Consider the following 19,148-nt stretch of genomic DNA (forward strand, 5'->3'; position numbering starts at 1 on the left):
GATCATATGAAGAAATAACTCCATTGACCATTTAGCCAGTATATTGAAAGCTAGCAAACGTTACAGTTGACTAGCCTTGCCAGTTAATACTGTCAACGTCAATGTGCCTGCGTCAAATTGGGCCTTACTGCTATTAGCCCATACAAACACATTGAATAACAGATTCACTACATGGAACAACAGATAGTCCTTACTGCTATTAGCCCATACAAACACATTGAATAACAGATTCACTACATGGAACAACAGATAGTCCTTACTGCTATTAGCCCATACAAACACATTGAATAACAGATTCACTACATGGAACAACAGATAGTCCTTACTGCTATTAGCCCATACAAACACATTGAATAACAGATTCACTACATGGAACAACAGATAGTCCTTACTGCTATTAGCCCATACAAACACATTGAATAACAGATTCACTACATGGAACAACAGATAGTCCTTACTGCTATTAGCCCATACAAACACATTGAATAACAGATTCACTACATGGAACAACAGATAGTCCTTACTGCTATTAGCCCATACAAACACATTGAACAACAGATAGTCCTTACTGCTATTAGCCCATACAAACACATTGAATAACAGATTCACTACATGGAACAACAGATAGTCCTTACTGCTATTAGCCCGTACAAACACATTGAACAACAGATTCACTACATGGAACAACAGATAGTCCTTACTGCTATTAGCCCATACAAACACATTTAATAACAGATTCACTACATGGAACAACAGATAGTCCTTACTGCTATTAGCCCGTACAAACACATTGAATAACAGATTCACTACATGGAACAACAGATAGTCCTTACTGCTATTAGCCCATACAAACACATTGAATAACAGATTCACTACCTGGAACAACAGATAGTCCTTACTGCTATTAGCCCATACAAACACATTGAATAACAGATTCACTACATGGAACAACAGTCCCCAAAAAAGAATCTAAAGGAAGTTTGTTCTGAAGTGTCTGTCCTATCCTATATGAGATATATATATATATATATATATATTTGTTTTTATATGTATTGAACCCCTTATTTTTGTCATTAAACAGTCTCCATTTTCGACAGGTACCGGCGGACCTTCAGACGAGTCTTGTGAGCTTCCTAGAGCAAAACAACCGACATGTAAGTGTTGGTGAGAGTCTCACCTTTCCACCCAAACTGTTCAGACGCTACAGACAGAAGTTGGCAGATCGGCTGTACCGACTCCAGACGCTTGTGGGGGGTCGTAGGGCAAAACGGAGAACACCACGGTGTTGGAGAGTTTCATCTTCAGAGGGTCTTAATAATGCAACATAACGGCGGTGGATTGAGACGCATCCAACGCAACATAACGGCGGTGGATTGAGACGCATCCAATGCAACAAAATAAAAACATCTCTAGCTTTTAAACTGACATTTTTTTATGGGGATGTTTGTATTATGCTAATTGGATTTCCGCGGAGGCTCGGACATCGACCTCAGGGGGTTAGAAATGAAAAGCTGAAATGTCTTGAGTCAATAAGTATTCAACCCCTTTGTTGTGGTATGCATAAATCAATTCAGGAGTGAAAATGTGCTTAACAAAGTCACAAGTTTCAAGATTTAATGTAACGTGGACAAGTACAGTGAAATGCCTTTCTTGCAAACTCTAAACCCAACAATACAGTAATCAATAACAAGGTAATACTAAAAATAACAAGGTAGAACAAAAACATGGAGAGAAATAAAAGGCCACGAGAAAGTAAGAATACTATACAAGGACAGTTCCAGGGTCAGTAGCTATATACAGCCACTGTATGTATAGGGGTTAGGTGACTATATACAAGGTCAGTTCCAGTACCATATTAACAATGTGCAGGGATACTGGAGTGATGGAGGTAGATATGTATAGGGGTCAGGGGACAGGGATACTGGAGTGATGGAGGTAGATATGTATAGGGGTCAGGGGACAGGGATACTGGAGTGATGGAGGTAGATATGTATAGGGGTAAGGTAACTAGGTATCAGGATATACACTACATGGCCAAAAGTATGTGGACACCCCTTCAAATTAGTCCATTCGGCTATTTCAGCCACACCCGTTGCTGGCAGGTGTATCAAATCGAGCACACAGTCACGCAATCTCCATAGACAAACATTGGCAGTAGAATGGCCTTACTGAAGAGCTCAGTGACTTTCAACGTGGCACCGTCACAGGATGTCACCTTTCAACAAGTCAGTTCGTCAAATTTCTGCCCTGCTAGAGCTGCCCTGGTCAACTGTAAGTGCTGTTATTGTGAAGTTGAAACGTCTAGGAGCAACAACGGCTCAGCTGCGAAGTGGCAGGCCACACAAGCTCACAGAACGGGACCACGGAGTGCTGAAGCGCTTACAAATAGTCTGTCCTCAGTTGCAACACTCACTACCGAGTTCCAAACTGCCTCTGAAAGAAACGTCAGCATAAGAACTGTTCGTCGGGAGATTCATGAAATGGATTTCCATGGCCGAGCAGCTGCACACAATCCTAGGCTCGGAGCAGTGGAAACGCGCTCTCTGGAGTGATGAATCACGCTTCACCACCTGGCAGTCCGAACTGTTTCTGCATGTTGGTTATTGACTTGGACACGTAAAAACGTGTTTTGACATTGGGCTATTTATCAAAACGTCTTGTCAACAGAAAGCTGCCACAACATCATTTTCAACTTTCATTTTAGAAATATAAATTGAACTTTCAACATTACATTTCCAATGTTATTGTACTGAATCAGGTAAAAACTGCTGAATGAGTCCAAAAACATGCTGCGGTTGATTTATTTAGATATAACGTTACCAGAAATCACCAAAACGGGTTAGCCCTGCCTACCTCTCTATAGGCAGTCAGTCTGTTCGGCGCCAGCTAGGCTCCTTTCACTTCTAGCTCCATCATGGTTGGTTCTGATACGTACCTAGTTAACCTACTGTATCTTTACCTAGCAGGCTAACAGCTAGTTATGACATTTGAAACACGGTTAGTTCACTTGCAAGTCATCCAGTCATATGAACCAGTACCTGAGCTTGAGGAGACGACATCTCCTCTGACGCCCAGCCGGTACGCACAGTGTGTAGCTACGACATCTCCTCTGACGCCCAGCCGGTACGCACGGTGTGTAGCTACGACATCTCCTCTGACGCCCAGCCGGTACGCACGGTGTGTAGCTACGACATCTCCTCTGACGCCCAGCCGGTACGCACGGTGTGTAGCTACGACATCTCCTCTGACGCCCAGCCGGTACGCACAGTGTGTAGCTACTTCCAAAAAAAGGTATCAATAAAAATTATATTGCTTTTATTTACACCTTTTTGGGAAGTACATACTGTGCGGAACGTACCGTGAGGACAATAGTTGCTCTGCGAGATCGTCTCCTCAAGCCTCGGTACTGGTTCACCAGTCATATAAAGCCCACCGGTCATATCAAGCCCACCGGTCATATCAAGCCCACCGGTCATATAGGTCATATCATATAAAGCCCACCAGTCATATAAAGCCCACCAGTCAGGTCATATCATATAAAGCCCACCAGTCAGGTCATATAAAGCCCACCAGTCATATCATATAAAGCCCACCAGTCAGGTCATATAAAGCCCACCAGTCAGGTCATATCATATAAAGCCCACCAGTCAGGTCATATAAAGCCCACCAGTCATATCATATAAAGCCCACCAGTCAGGTCATATCATATAAAGCCCACCAGTCATATCATATAAAGCCCACCAGTCAGGTCATATAAAGCCCACCAGTCATATCATATAAAGCCCACCAGTCAGGTCATATCATATAAAGCCCACCAGTCAGGTCATATAAAGCCCACCAGTCAGGTCATATAAAGCCCACCAGTCATATCATATAAAGCCCACCAGTCAGGTCATATCATATAAAGCCCACCAGTCAGGTCATATCATATAAAGCCCACCAGTCAGGTCATATAAAGCCCACCAGTCATATCATATAAAGCCCACCAGTCATATCATATAAAGCCCACCAGTCATATCATATAAAGCCCACCAGTCATATCATATAAAGCCCACCAGTCAGGTCATATAAAGCCCACCAGTCATATCATATAAAGCCCACCAGTCAGGTCATATCATATAAAGCCCACCAGTCAGGTCATATCATATAAAGCCCACCAGTCAGGTCATATCATATAAAGCCCACCAGTCATATCATATAAAGCCCACCAGTCAGGTCATATAAAGCCCACCAGTCAGGTCATATCATATAAAGCCCACCAGTCATATCATATAAAGCCCACCAGTCATATCATATAAAGCCCACCAGTCAGGTCATATAAAGCCCACCAGTCATATCATATAAAGCCCACCAGTCATATCATATAAAGCCCACCAGTCAGGTCATATAAAGCCCACCAGTCAGGTCATATCATATAAAGCCCACCAGTCATATCATATAAAGCCCACCAGTCAGGTCATATAAAGCCCACCAGTCAGGTCATATAAAGCCCACCAGTCAGGTCATATAAAGCCCACCAGTCAGGTCATATAAAGCCCACCAGTCATATCATATAAAGCCCACCAGTCATATCATATAAAGCCCACCAGTCATATCATATAAAGCCCACCAGTCAGGTCATATCATATAAAGCCCACCAGTCATATCATATAAAGCCCACCAGTCAGGTCATATAAAGCCCACCAGTCAGGTCATATAAAGCCCACCAGTCATATCATATAAAGCCCACCAGTCATATCATATAAAGCCCACCAGTCATATCATATAAAGCCCACCAGTCATATCATATAAAGCCCACCAGTCATATCATATAAAGCCCACCAGTCATATCATATAAAGCCCACCAGTCAGGTCATATAAAGCCCACCAGTCATATCATATAAAGCCCACCAGTCATATCATATAAAGCCCACCAGTCAGGTCATATAAAGCCCACCAGTCAGGTCATATCATATAAAGCCCACCAGTCAGGTCATATAAAGCCCACCAGTCATATCATATAAAGCCCACCAGTCATATCATATAAAGCCCACCAGTCATATCATATAAAGCCCACCAGTCAGGTCATATAAAGCCCACCAGTCATATCATATAAAGCCCACCAGTCAGGTCATATAAAGCCCACCAGTCATATCATATAAAGCCCACCAGTCATATCATATAAAGCCCACCAGTCAGGTCATATCATATAAAGCCCACCAGTCAGGTCATATAAAGCCCACCAGTCAGGTCATATAAAGCCCACCAGTCATATCATATAAAGCCCACCAGTCAGGTCATATAAAGCCCACCAGTCATATCATATAAAGCCCACCAGTCATATCATATAAAGCCCACCAGTCATATAAAGCCCACCAGTCAGGTCATATCATATAAAGCCCACCAGTCAGGTCATATCATATAAAGCCCACCAGTCATATAAAGCCCACCAGTCAGGTCATATCATATAAAGCCCACCAGTCAGGTCATATAAAGCCCACCAGTCAGGTCATATAAAGCCCACCAGTCATATCATATAAAGCCCACCAGTCATATCATATAAAGCCCACCAGTCAGGTCATATCATATAAAGCCCACCAGTCAGGTCATATCATATAAAGCCCACCAGTCATATAAAGCCCACCAGTCAGGTCATATCATATAAAGCCCACCAGTCAGGTCATATCATATAAAGCCCACCAGTCATATAAAGCCCACCAGTCAGGTCATATCATATAAAGCCCACCAGTCATATCATATAAAGCCCACCAGTCAGGTCATATAAAGCCCACCAGTCATATCATATAAAGCCCACCAGTCATATCATATAAAGCCCACCAGTCATATCATATAAAGCCCACCAGTCAGGTCATATCATATAAAGCCCACCAGTCAGGTCATATCATATAAAGCCCACCAGTCATATCATATAAAGCCCACCAGTCAGGTCATATCATATAAAGCCCACCAGTCAGGTCATATCATATAAAGCCCACCAGTCATATCATATAAAGCCCACCAGTCATATCATATAAAGCCCACCAGTCAGGTCATATCATATAAAGCCCACCAGTCAGGTCATATCATATAAAGCCCACCAGTCATATCATATAAAGCCCACCAGTCATATCATATAAAGCCCACCAGTCATATCATATAAAGCCCACCAGTCATATCATATAAAGCCCACCAGTCATATCATATAAAGCCCACCAGTCATATCATATAAAGCCCACCAGTCAGGTCATATAAAGCCCACCAGTCATATCATATAAAGCCCACCAGTCATATCATATAAAGCCCACCAGTCATATCATATAAAGCCCACCAGTCAGGTCATATCATATAAAGCCCACCAGTCAGGTCATATCATATAAAGCCCACCAGTCATATCATATAAAGCCCACCAGTCATATCATATAAAGCCCACCAGTCAGGTCATATAAAGCCCACCAGTCAGGTCATATAAAGCCCACCAGTCATATCATATAAAGCCCACCAGTCATATCATATAAAGCCCACCAGTCATATCATATAAAGCCCACCAGTCATATCATATAAAGCCCACCAGTCATATCATATAAAGCCCACCAGTCATATCATATAAAGCCCACCAGTCATATCATATAAAGCCCACCAGTCAGGTCATATAAAGCCCACCAGTCATATCATATAAAGCCCACCAGTCATATCATATAAAGCCCACCAGTCATATCATATAAAGCCCACCAGTCAGGTCATATAAAGCCCACCAGTCAGGTCATATCATATAAAGCCCACCAGTCATATCATATAAAGCCCACCAGTCAGGTCATATAAAGCCCACCAGTCAGGTCATATCATATAAAGCCCACCAGTCAGGTCATATAAAGCCCACCAGTCAGGTCATATCATATAAAGCCCACCAGTCATATCATATAAAGCCCACCAGTCAGGTCATATAAAGCCCACCAGTCAGGTCATATCATATAAAGCCCACCAGTCATATCATATAAAGCCCACCAGTCATATCATATAAAGCCCACCAGTCAGGTCATATCATATAAAGCCCACCAGTCAGGTCATATAAAGCCCACCAGTCATATCATATAAAGCCCACCAGTCAGGTCATATAAAGCCCACCAGTCATATCATATAAAGCCCACCAGTCATATCATATAAAGCCCACCAGACAGGTCATATAAAGCCCACCAGTCATATCATATAAAGCCCACCAGTCATATCATATAAAGCCCACCAGTCAGGTCATATAAAGCCCACCAGTCAGGTCATATAAAGCCCACCAGTCATATCATATAAAGCCCACCAGTCATATCATATAAAGCCCACCAGTCAGGTCATATCATATAAAGCCCACCAGTCAGGTCATATAAAGCCCACCAGTCATATCATATAAAGCCCACCAGTCAGGTCATATCATATAAAGCCCACCAGTCATATCATATAAAGCCCACCAGTCAGGTCATATAAAGCCCACCAGTCATATCATATAAAGCCCACCAGTCAGGTCATATCATATAAAGCCCACCAGTCATATCATATAAAGCCCACCAGTCAGGTCATATCATATAAAGCCCACCAGTCAGGTCATATAAAGCCCACCAGTCAGGTCATATAAAGCCCACCAGTCATATCATATAAAGCCCACCAGTCAGGTCATATCATATAAAGCCCACCAGTCAGGTCATATCATATAAAGCCCACCAGTCAGGTCATATAAAGCCCACCAGTCATATCATATAAAGCCCACCAGTCAGGTCATATCATATAAAGCCCACCAGTCATATCATATAAAGCCCACCAGTCATATCATATAAAGCCCACCAGTCATATCATATAAAGCCTATAGCTAGCTGTCAACAACACTGTTCGTTTGGTAAGGTTAGCTAGACTTACATGGTGTGGCTAGCTACATGGCTAATTCAGGCTACGGTTAGCTAGACTAACATGGTGTGGCTAGCTACATGGCTAATTCAGGCTACGGTTAGCTAGACTTACATGGTGTGGCTAGCTACATGGCTAATTCAGGCTACGCTAGCCATGCCAATCACGTCAGCTAGTTAGCACAACAGCGGCAGCCAACGACATGACTTTAACTAAACACATGTGTAACTAGTTGTTTAGCTAACATGAAGAAACCTTACCTTTTCTCTGCTAACGTTAGCTCTGTTTACGTAGCTAGTTGGCGTTAATCAGGCTAACGTTAGTTAGCTAGCTCTGGTTGATTGTGACAGACCAAGCGTATTTCCGCAACTGACACCACTTCTAGGTTGTATTTCTATTCAAATCTGATCAAATAATTTCCAGCGTTAGTTCTGACATCCTTCTAACGTAGCTAGCTGTCAAAACGACAGAGCTAGGCTAACCTGCACCAGGAATCTCCCTTTCTGCTTCCGCACTGTGGGAGATCATTTCTTCTTCTATCATATATTGGGCGATCGCACAATTTTATGTGCATCCCGCCCTCTACTGTTCGGGATGGAAACAGGAATTCCCAAAAATGAAAAAAACTACCAAAAAATAAATAAACTAAATAAATCAATTTTTCTGTTACAAAATAAAACAGCTCTGATCCCTACAGAGGCTCAAGGGGAACCCTGGGAGGGCGGGTCTTCCAGCGCCAGTACCCCTTGCAAGTCTTCAGATGTAAAATCCTTGAGCCCCAAAAACATTTCTGCCGCAGCCACAATAATGTCAAATTTCTTAGACTTCTTTGAGACTTTATAACTGTGGCAATGAACGCAACAAAATCCACCTTTTAACACACAGGGTATCTTTTATCTGGGAGCAAACATTTACTACAGGCTGTGGAGTATCCACTACCATATCTTCACTAGCATCACTTATTTTCTCAATTATTTTAATCGCCTCCGCATAGGAGATTCGATGGACCACTAACTTTTGCCATCTCAATTTCTTTCACCCTTACAGGGCACTCCAGGAACTCGGGATCATCATCCCCACCACAATTGCAACACCGTCGTCCTTCTACACACCGTTCTTCAGTATCCTCTGTTCGTCTGCACACACTTGAAACATCCTTTTACAGTTCTTACACTGCAGTGGTTTGGGGACGAAAGCTCTTACGGCGTATCTTACATAACCAAGCTCCACATGTGTATGTATTTGCTCTTTATCAAAAAACAACAGGACCGACATACTTTCTTCTTTTTCTCCATTCACCCAGCGGGTCAGACGCCGGGCACCAACCACACCAGGAATTCTCTTCAGGTATTCAACCTGAACATCCGTCGTCACCCCTGAGATGACTCCTTTGACGGGTGCTCTACGCCGAAGTTCAAAACACAAAACTTCTGTTGTCCGGATTATTTTGAGCCCCACTGCAATCTTCCTCTGCTCTTCAGAAATACAATGAATTAAAATCAGACCACTCCTGGTCACTCTGATAGACTCCGCTTTTCCCAGTGCATCCTTCACCATTTGACACGTCAAACGGGTTTCCCACATATACATCCTTACTCAGGAAACGCATCCAAACAAGAAGCGACTCATTATAATTTACACATGTATCCTCCACTCCAGTTTTAGACAATCTCCTTTTTGTTACAGTTTTAGTTGGTACAATTGTCCATTCAGAACATTCGTCTTCACCAACTCTGCTCGACACGCTGCTTAATTCGAACTCAGCATCCACTTCCGCCATCTTCGCATATCCCAAACTATTTATTCTTCTTCTTCTTCTTCTTCTTCTTCTTCGTTTAATGGCAGACTACACCTATTGGTGTATTGTCGCCACCTACTGTACGGGGTATTGAAACAAAACTAAAATAATATGTTGCATTGTGGGAAGGGGAGGGGACGGAGCATTCATCGACAGGATTCCTTGTAATGCTGAAAAGTCCCTGAGTCCCAAAAAATGCTCAGCCGCACTCACAATTATACTTATTTTCCCCGATTTCCTCTCCGTTTGCACTGTGCAGTTGATAACCAAATTAATAAACGTTACAAAAGTCCACCTTCTTAACATGCTTCTGTGGAATTTATATGGCGGTTGGCAACCAACCAACTTTAAGGTGCATTACCGCCACAAACTGGACTGGAGTGACGACCAGAGACAGGGAAGGTCTAAATCCTACCCAATATTATCGTCTCGTTTAAGGAATCGAAATACATCATGAAATACTACATCCCCTGAATATTTCCTTAAGTTCACTTCATCTTGGCTCTTCCACCACACTATCGGTTCACTAATTGAGCGTATGCTGCGCAGGTTCACTGAGTTGCAAACTAAATGGATGGGTCTAACTAAATGGATGGGTCTAACTAAATGGATGGGTCTAACTAAATGGATGGGTCTAACTAAATGGATGGGTCTAACTAAATGGATGGGTCTAACTAAATGGATGGGTCTAACTAAATGGATGGGTCTAACTAAATGGATGGGTCTAACTAAATGGACGGGTCTAACTAAATGGATGGGTCTAACTAAATGGATGGGTCTAACTAAATGGATGGGTCTAACTAAATGGATGGGTCTAGCTCATTGATTTGTAGATCTGACGCAGTTGCTACCTCAGATTATGAGCCCAGCGAGTGTCCTGAATGAGGTACGTAGTAGCCACGGGGAGAAGCAAGAGAGCTATTAACCCATACAAAACCCCTAAACCTAAACCTAACCTAACCCTAGATATATCCCTTAAAAAGCTTAGGTATAGCCGATTTTAGCCTTAACCCTAACCCTGAACAGACAGTAACCCTAGCCATAACCCTAATTCGAGGGTATGGTAGCCTGCAACACTTTCAGAAACAATTTTAGTAATAATATTATGTTAGTATATACCATTATAGTACTAAATAGCATTTATTGTAATTTTTTTATCAAAACCTAGGTAAGTATTTGCTGTAAAAAAAAAAAAAAAGTATTTATTTTATGGTATTTATTATTGCAAGGCACTTGATAAACAAGTAACGTTTTTTATTTTTTTATTTCAAATTTGGTTTGAACTGGGTGTAACCCTAGTAACCTCCAGTTGGCGTTGGGCAGGTTTGAGACTAATCTCTTGAATTACTAAGAAAGATATTCGTTATTTCTCAGCTGCTGTATAATGTCTTTATGGTCTGCTGTGAATTCATCACTTTTAAATGCTAAATATTTCCAATAGATGGCAGCATAAGACCACGACGCATCAGTTATAGACTATAGCAGCAATATGATTGACATAAAATAGCATGCAAACAAAGACTATATGTCCCATGATTTTCTAAAATGGTCACTCACTACTTTACAGTTAGCATTAGCATCGATAAACACTATATATACAAAAGTATGTGGGCACCCTTTCAAATTAGTGGATTCCGCCATCTTTTGCCACATCCGTTGCTGACCGGTGTATTAAATCGAGCACACAGCCATGTGATCTCCATAGACAAACATTGGCAGTAGAATGGCCTTACTGAAGAGCTCAGTGACTTTCAACGTGGCACCGTCATAGGATGCCACCTTTCCAACAAGTCAGTTGGTCAAATGTCTGCCCTGCTAGAGCTGCCCCGGTCAACTGGAAGGGCTGTTATTGTGAAGTGGAAACGTCTAGGAGCAACAACGGCTCAGCCACGAAGTGGCAGGCCACACAAGCTCACAGAATGGGACTGCCGAGTGCTGAAGCGCGTAAAAATCGTCTGTCCTCGGTTGCAACACTCACTCCCGAGTTCCAAACTACCTCTGGAAGCAACGTCAGCACAGGAACTGTTCGCCGGGAGCTTCATGAAATGGGTTTCCATGGCCGAGCAGCCACACACAAGCCTAAGATCACCATGTGCAATGCCAAGCGTCGGCTGGAGTGGTGTAAAGCTCGCCGCCATTGGACTCTGGAGCAGTGGAAGCGCGTTCTATGGAGTGATGAATCACGCTTCACCATCTGGCAGTCCGAAGGACAATTCTGGGTTTGGCGGATGCCAGGAGAATGCAACCTGCCTGAATGCATAGTGCCAACTGTAAAGTTTGGTGGAGGAGGAATAATGGTCTGGGGCTGTTTTTCATGGTTCGGACTAGGCCGCTTAGTTCCAGTGAAGGGAAATCTTAACGCTACAGCATACAATAACAATCTAGACGATTCTGTGCTTCCAAATTTGTGACAACAATTTGGGAAGGCCCTTTCCTATTTCAGCATGACAATGCCCCCGTGTACAAAGCGAGGTCCATACAGAAATGGTTTGTCGAGATCGGTGTGGAAGAACTTGACTGGCTTTCACAGAGCCCTGTCCTCAACCCCATCGAACACCTTTGGGATGAATTGGAACGCCGACTGCGAGCCAGGCCTAATCGCCCAACATCAGTGCCCGACCTCACTAATGCTCTTGTGGCTGAATGGAAGCAAGTCCTCACAGCAATGTTCCAACATCTAGTGGAAAGCCTTCCCAGAAGAGTGGAGGCTGTTATAGCAGCAAAGGGGGGACCAACTCCATATTAATGCCCATGATTTTGGAATGAGATGTTCGACAAGCAGGTGTCCACATACTGCTGGTCATGTAGTGTTTCATGTTCAACACACACCAACATAGTGTGAAGACGGCCTCGTCCCCCTCAGGAGGTTGAAAAGATTTGGCATGGGCCCTCAGATCCTCAAAAAGTTCTACAGCTGCACCATCGAGAGCATCTTGACTGGCTGCATCACCGCCTGGTATGGCAACTGCTTGGCATCCGACCGTAAGGCGCTACAGAGGGTAGTGCGTACAGCCCAGTACATCACTGGGGCCAAGCTTCCTGCCACCCAGGACCTCTATACCTGGTGGTGTCAGAGGAAGGCCCTAAAAATTGTCAAAGACGCCAGCCACCGAAGTCATAGACTGTTCTCTCTGCTACCGCACGGCAAGCGGTACCGATGCACTAAGTCTGGAACCAACAGGACCCTGAACAGCGTCTACCCCCAATCCATAGGACTGTTAAATATACTAAATAAAAATATAAACGCAACATGTAAAGTGTTGGTCCCATGTTTCATAAACTGAAATGAAAGATCTCAGAAATGTTCCATACGCACAAAATGCTTATTTCTCTCAAATTTTGTGCACAAATGTGTTTACATCCATGTTAGTGAGCATTTTCCTTTGCCAAGATAATCCATCCACCTGACAGGTGTGGCATATGAAGAAGCTGATTAAACAGCATGATCATTACACAGGTGCACCTTGTGCTGGGGACAATAAAAGGCCAATCTAAAATGTGCACTTTTGTCACACAACACAATGCCACAGATGTCTCAAGTTTTGAGGGAGTGTGCAATTGGCAGGCTGATTGCAGGAACGTCCACCAGAGCTGTTGCCAGAGAATTGAATGTTCATTTCTCTACCATAAGCTACCTCAAACATCACTTTAGAGAATTTGGCAGTACGTCCAACCGGCCTCACAACCGCAGACCACGTGTAACCACGCCAGCCCAGGACCTCTACATCCGGCTTCTTCACCTGCGGGATTGTCTGTAATAAAGCACTTTTGTAGGGAAAAACTCATTCTGATAGGCTGGGCCTGGCTCCCCTGTGGGTGGGCCTGGCTCCCCAGTGGCTGGGCCTGGTTCCCCAGTGGCTGGGCCTGGCTCCCCAGTGGTTGGGCCTGGCTCCCCAGTGGGTGGGCCTGGCTCCCCAGTGGTTGGGCCTGGCTCCCCCAGTGGCTGGGCCTGGCTCCGGCTCCCCAGTGGCTGGGCCTGGCTCCCCAGTGGTTGGGCCTGGCTCCCCAGTGGCTGGGCCTGGCTCCCCCAATGGCTGGGCCTGGCTCCGGCTCCCCCAGTGGCTGGGCCTGGCTCCCCCAATGGCTGGGCCTGGCTCCGGCTCCCCCAGTGGCTGGGCCTGGCTCCCCCAATGGCTGGGCCTGGCTCCGGCTCCCCCAGTGGGTGGGCCTGGCTCCCCCAATGGCTGGGCCTGGCTCCGGCTCCCCCAGTGGCTGGGCCTGGCTCCCCAGTGGCTGGGCCTGGCTCCGGCTCCCCCAGTGGGTGGGCCTGGCTCCCCCAATGGCTGGGCCTGGCTCCGGCTCCCCCAGTGGTTGGGCCTGGCTCCCCAGTGGCTGGGCCTGGCTCCCCAGTGGGTGGGCCTGGCTCCCCCAATGGCTGGGCCTGGCTCCGGCTCCCCCAGTGGCTGGGCCTGGCTCCCCCAATGGCTGGGCCTGGCTCCGGCTCCCCCAGTGGCTGGGCCTGGCTCCCCCAATGGCTGGGCCTGGCTCCGGCTCCCCCAGTGGGTGGGCCTGGCTCCCCCAATGGCTGGGCCTGGCTCCGGCTCCCCAGTGGCTGGGCCTGGCTCCCCAGTGGTTGGGCCTGGCTCCCCAGTGGCTGGGCCTGGCTCCCCAGTGGCTGGGCCTGGCTCCCCAGTGGGTGGGCCTGGCTCCCCAGTGGCTGGGCCTGGCTCCCCAGTGGCTGGGCCTGACTCCCCTGTGGGTGGGCCTGGCTCCGGCTCCCCAGTGGCTGGGCCTGGCTCCGGCTCCCCAGTGGCTGGGCCCGTGGCTGCTCCCCTGGCCAATCGGGAAATCCATAGATTAGGGCCTAATGAATTCATTTCAAATTGACTGATTTCCTTATATGAACGGTAACTCAGCAAAATTGTTTCAACTTAATTTGTGAACGTATTGTGACATGGAAAATACATTGGACTAGAAAGTCATCAACGTAAACTGTTGTTTTGAGGATGAAATTTCAACCATCTTGTATAAAATATGTTGAATTTGTACCTTTGAAACAACGTCAGATCCTGAGAATGATTGTTGAGAAATCTCCACTTAACGTATTCACTGTTGCTATCAATGTCATTCCAAAGGGTAGGTTTAACAGAGAAAATTAAATGTATCAATCATGTATCATCAATAATGCTAAATAGGCCTGTATAACATTAGGGAAGTCATCAACAGGTATTGTTTCAATTCAACCCAGGCTTCAACTAAAAATAAACAATACATATAGGCCTAGGGTTTCAAGCTTCAAGTTAGTAATGAATATGTTGGAATCACGTCTCAATTTCAACCAAAAATCTAAGTGAAAACATATGATTAAATCAAACTGTATTTGAAATACATTTAAAGATATATTTTGTTTAATTTGGTCTTTATTAAATAACTTAGATTTTTGGTTGAAATGGAAATGTGAATCCGACATATCAGTTATTAATCTGTAGACAAAATTAAATTAAAGGCCAGACTCAGTGGTTCAGATGGAACTATCCAAGGAAATGTTGATATTTTGTTGCGTTGACAACCAAACACAATTCAATATCACTTTTGCAATACAGTAAATAGCCTATTAACTTGTTGACCAGTTATCAAATGATATGTTGGATTCAGGTCTCCATCTCAACCAAAAATCCAAGTTAAAGGATAGGATTAAGCCAATGGCTCAGGTGGAACTAGCCAAGCAGTAGATACATCTCCTTTAAATGTTGATATTTGATGTAACAGCATTGCTAGGTTCTAATTTCTGGTACGAGAATCCAGACGGACTCAGAGAAATGCTCAAGCTACATTTATTCACACACTAGTTTTTTGCAAAAGCACCATACTGGTCGCATATTTATACCCTACGACTCGGCCCCCCCATTCCGACTAGGATGAACTATCAGTCTCTGTTGCTGGGCAGGAACTGAGTCTGTTCCTCATGTTGGTGTTACTGTAAAAGTATAACGTCATAAAAAAAAAAATAGTATGCAAGTATAAACACCATGGGACCACGCAGCCGTCATACCGCTCAGGAAGGAGACGCGTTCTGTCTCCTAGAGATGAACGTGCTTTGGTGCGAAAAGTGCTAATCAATCCCAGAACAACAGCAAAGGACCTTGTGAAGATGCTGGAGGAAACAGGTACAAAAGTATCTATATCCACAGTAAAACGAGTCCTATATCGACATAACCTGAAAGGCCGCTCAGCAAGGAAGAAGCCACTGCTCCAAAACCGCCATAAAAAAGCCAGACTACGGTTTTGCAACTACACATGGGGACAAAGATCGTACTTTTTGGAGAAATGTCCTCTGGTCTGATGAAACAAAAATATAACTGTTTGGCCATAATGACCATCGTTATGTTTGGAGGAAAAAGGGGGACGCTTGCAAGCTGAAGAACACCATCCCAACCGTGAAGCACGGGGGTGGCAGCATCATGCTGTGGGAGTGCTTTGCTGCAGGAGGGACTGGTGCACTTCACAAAATAGATGTCATCACGAGGAAGGAAATGTATGTGGATATATTAAAGCAACATCTCAAGACATCAGTCAGGAAGTTAAAGCTTGGTCGCAAATGGGTCTTCCAAATGGACAATGACCCCAAGCATACATCCAAAGTTGTGGCAAAATGGCTTAAGGACAACAAAGTCAAGGTATTGGAGTGGCCATCATAAAGCCCTGACCTCAATCCTATAGAAAATGTGTGGGCAGAACTGAAAAAGCATGTGCGAGCAAGGAGGCCTACAAACCTGACTCAGTTACACCAGCTCTGTCAGGAGGAATGGGCCAAAATTCACCTAACTTATTGTGGGAAGCTTGTGGAAGGCTACCCGAAACGTTTGACCCAAGTTAAACAATTTAAAGGCAATGCTACCAAATACTAATTGAGTGTATGTAAACATCTGACCCACTGGGAATGTGATGAAATAAATAAAAGCTGAAATAAATCATTTTCTCTACTATTATTCTGACATTTCACATTCCTAAAATAAAGTGGTGATCCTAACTGACCTAAGACAGGGATTTTTTACTAGGATTAAATGTCATTAATTGTGAAAAACTGAGTTTAAATGTATTTGGCTAAGGTGTATGGAAACTTCCGACTTCAACTGTATATTCTTTGCGTCGGACTCATTAACGGAAAACTCTTCGTCCAGTTCGAGGTGAGTAATCGCTGTTCAGATATACAGAAGCTATTTTCGGTCATAAGAGACGGTGGCAGAAACATTATGTACAAAATAAGTTATAAACAATGCGAAAATACCTACAAAATAGCACAGTTGGTTAGGAGCCCTTAAAACAGCAGAAATCCCCTCCGGTATATCACCAATGATTCATATTTGTTCATGTTTAAGTGACATTTGCATTAAATGTTGGTTTGTTCCAAGGTCAAATAAATGACCCCGACGTGAATCACTGTATATGGAATACATACAGTGCATTTTGAAAGTATTCAGACCCCTTGACTTTTTCCACATTTTGTTAGATTACAGCCTTATTCTAAAATGTATGAAATTATTTCCCCCCCTAATCAATCCATACACAACACCCCATAATGACAAAGCAAAAACACGTTTTTAGAACATTTTGCAAATGTATTAAAAATACAAAAATTAAATAAAACATTCACATACGTATTCAGAGGCTTTACCCTTTACTTGTTGAAGCACCTTTGGCAGTGTTTACAGCCTCAAGTCTTCTTGGGTATTACGCTACAAGCTTGGCACACCTGTATTTGGGGAGTTTCTCCCTTTCTTCTCTGCAGATCCTCTCAAGGTCTGTCAGGTTGGATGGGGAGCGTCGCTGCACAGCTACTTTCAGGTCTCTCCAGAGATGTTCGATCGGGTTCAAGTCCGGGCTCTGGCTGGGCCACTCAGGGACATTCAGAGACTTGTCCCGACGTCACTCCTGCGTTGTCTTGGCTGTGTGCTTAGGGTCATTGTCCTGTTGGAAGGTGAACCTTCGCCCCAGTCTGAGGTCCTGAGCGCTCTGGAGCAGATCTCTCTGTACTTTGCTCTGTTAATCTTTCCCTCGATCCTGACTAGTCTCCCAGTCCCTGCCGCTGAAAAACATCCCCTCAGCATAATGCTGCCACCACCATGCTTCACCGTAGGGATGGTGCCAGGTTTCCTCCAGACGTGAAGCTTGGCATTCAGGCCAAAGAGTTCAATCTTGGTTTCATCAGACCAGAGAATCTTGTTTCTCATGGTCTGAGAGTCTTTAGGGGCCTTTTGGCAAACTCCAAGTGGGCTGTCATGTGCCTTTTACTGAGGAGTGGCTTCTGTCTGGCCACTCTACCATAAAGGCCTGATTGCTGGAGTGCTGCAGAGACTGTTGTCCTTCTGGAAGGTTCTTCCATCTCCACAGAGGAACTCTGGCACTCTGTCAGAGTGACAATCGGGTTCTTGGTCACCTCTCTGACCAAAGCTTTCGGAGCCATCATCGACTCATTTGGTTTTGTCCAACATGTCTCCGGACCTACTCATTGCCACAGTCATACCCTGGATCTAGTTTTGTCCCGTGGAATAAATATTGTGGATCTAAATGTTTTTCCTCATAACCCTGGACTATCGGACCACCATCTTATTACGTTTGCAATCGCAACAAATAATCTGCTCAGACCCCAACCAAGGAACATCAAAAGCCGTGCTATAAATTCTCGGACAACACAAAGATTCCTAGATGCCCTTCCAGACTCCCTCCACCTACCCAAGGACGTCAGAGTACAAAAATCAGTTAATGACCTAACTGAGGATCTACATTTAAACTTGCGTAAAACCCTAGATGCAGTCGCACCTCTAAAAACAAAAAACATTTGTCACAAGAAACTAGCTCCCTGGTATACAGAAAATACCCGAGCCTCCAGAAAATTGGAACGGAAATGGCGCTCCACCAAACTGGAAATCTTCCTACTAGCTTGGAAAGAAAGTACAGAGCAATATCGAAGAGCCCTCACTGCTGCTCGATCACCCTATTATTCCAACCTAATTGAGGATAATTAATCATTATATTTGATACTGTCACAAAGCTAACTAAAAAGCAGCATTCCCCAAGAGAGGATGACTTTCACTTCAGCAGTGATGAATTCATGAACTTCTTCGACGAAAAGATCATGATCATTGGAAAGCAAATTCTGCGTATTTCTCCAAAGCTCAGCTGTCCTGAGTCTGCACAAAACTGCCAGGACCTGGGATCAATGGAGACACTCACATTTTGAAATCCTGTATCTCTTGACACATTCATGAAAATAGTAATGGACTCTAAACCTTCAAGCTACATACTGGACCCTATTCCAACTACACTACTGAAAGAGCTACTTCCTGTGCTTGGCCCTCCTATGTTGAACATAATTAAAGGCTCCCTATCCACTGGATGTGAACCAAACTCAATAAAAGTGGCAGTAATAAAGCATCTCTTGAAAAAGCCAAACCTTGACCCAGAAAATGTAAAAAACTATCGGCCTATATCGAATCTCCCATTCCTCTCAACATTTAGGAAAAAGCTGTTGTGCAGCAACTCACTG

This window comes from Coregonus lavaretus, assembly GCF_964263955.1.
Source record: "Coregonus lavaretus genome assembly, chromosome: 20".
Lineage (NCBI taxonomy): Eukaryota > Metazoa > Chordata > Actinopteri > Salmoniformes > Salmonidae > Coregonus > Coregonus lavaretus.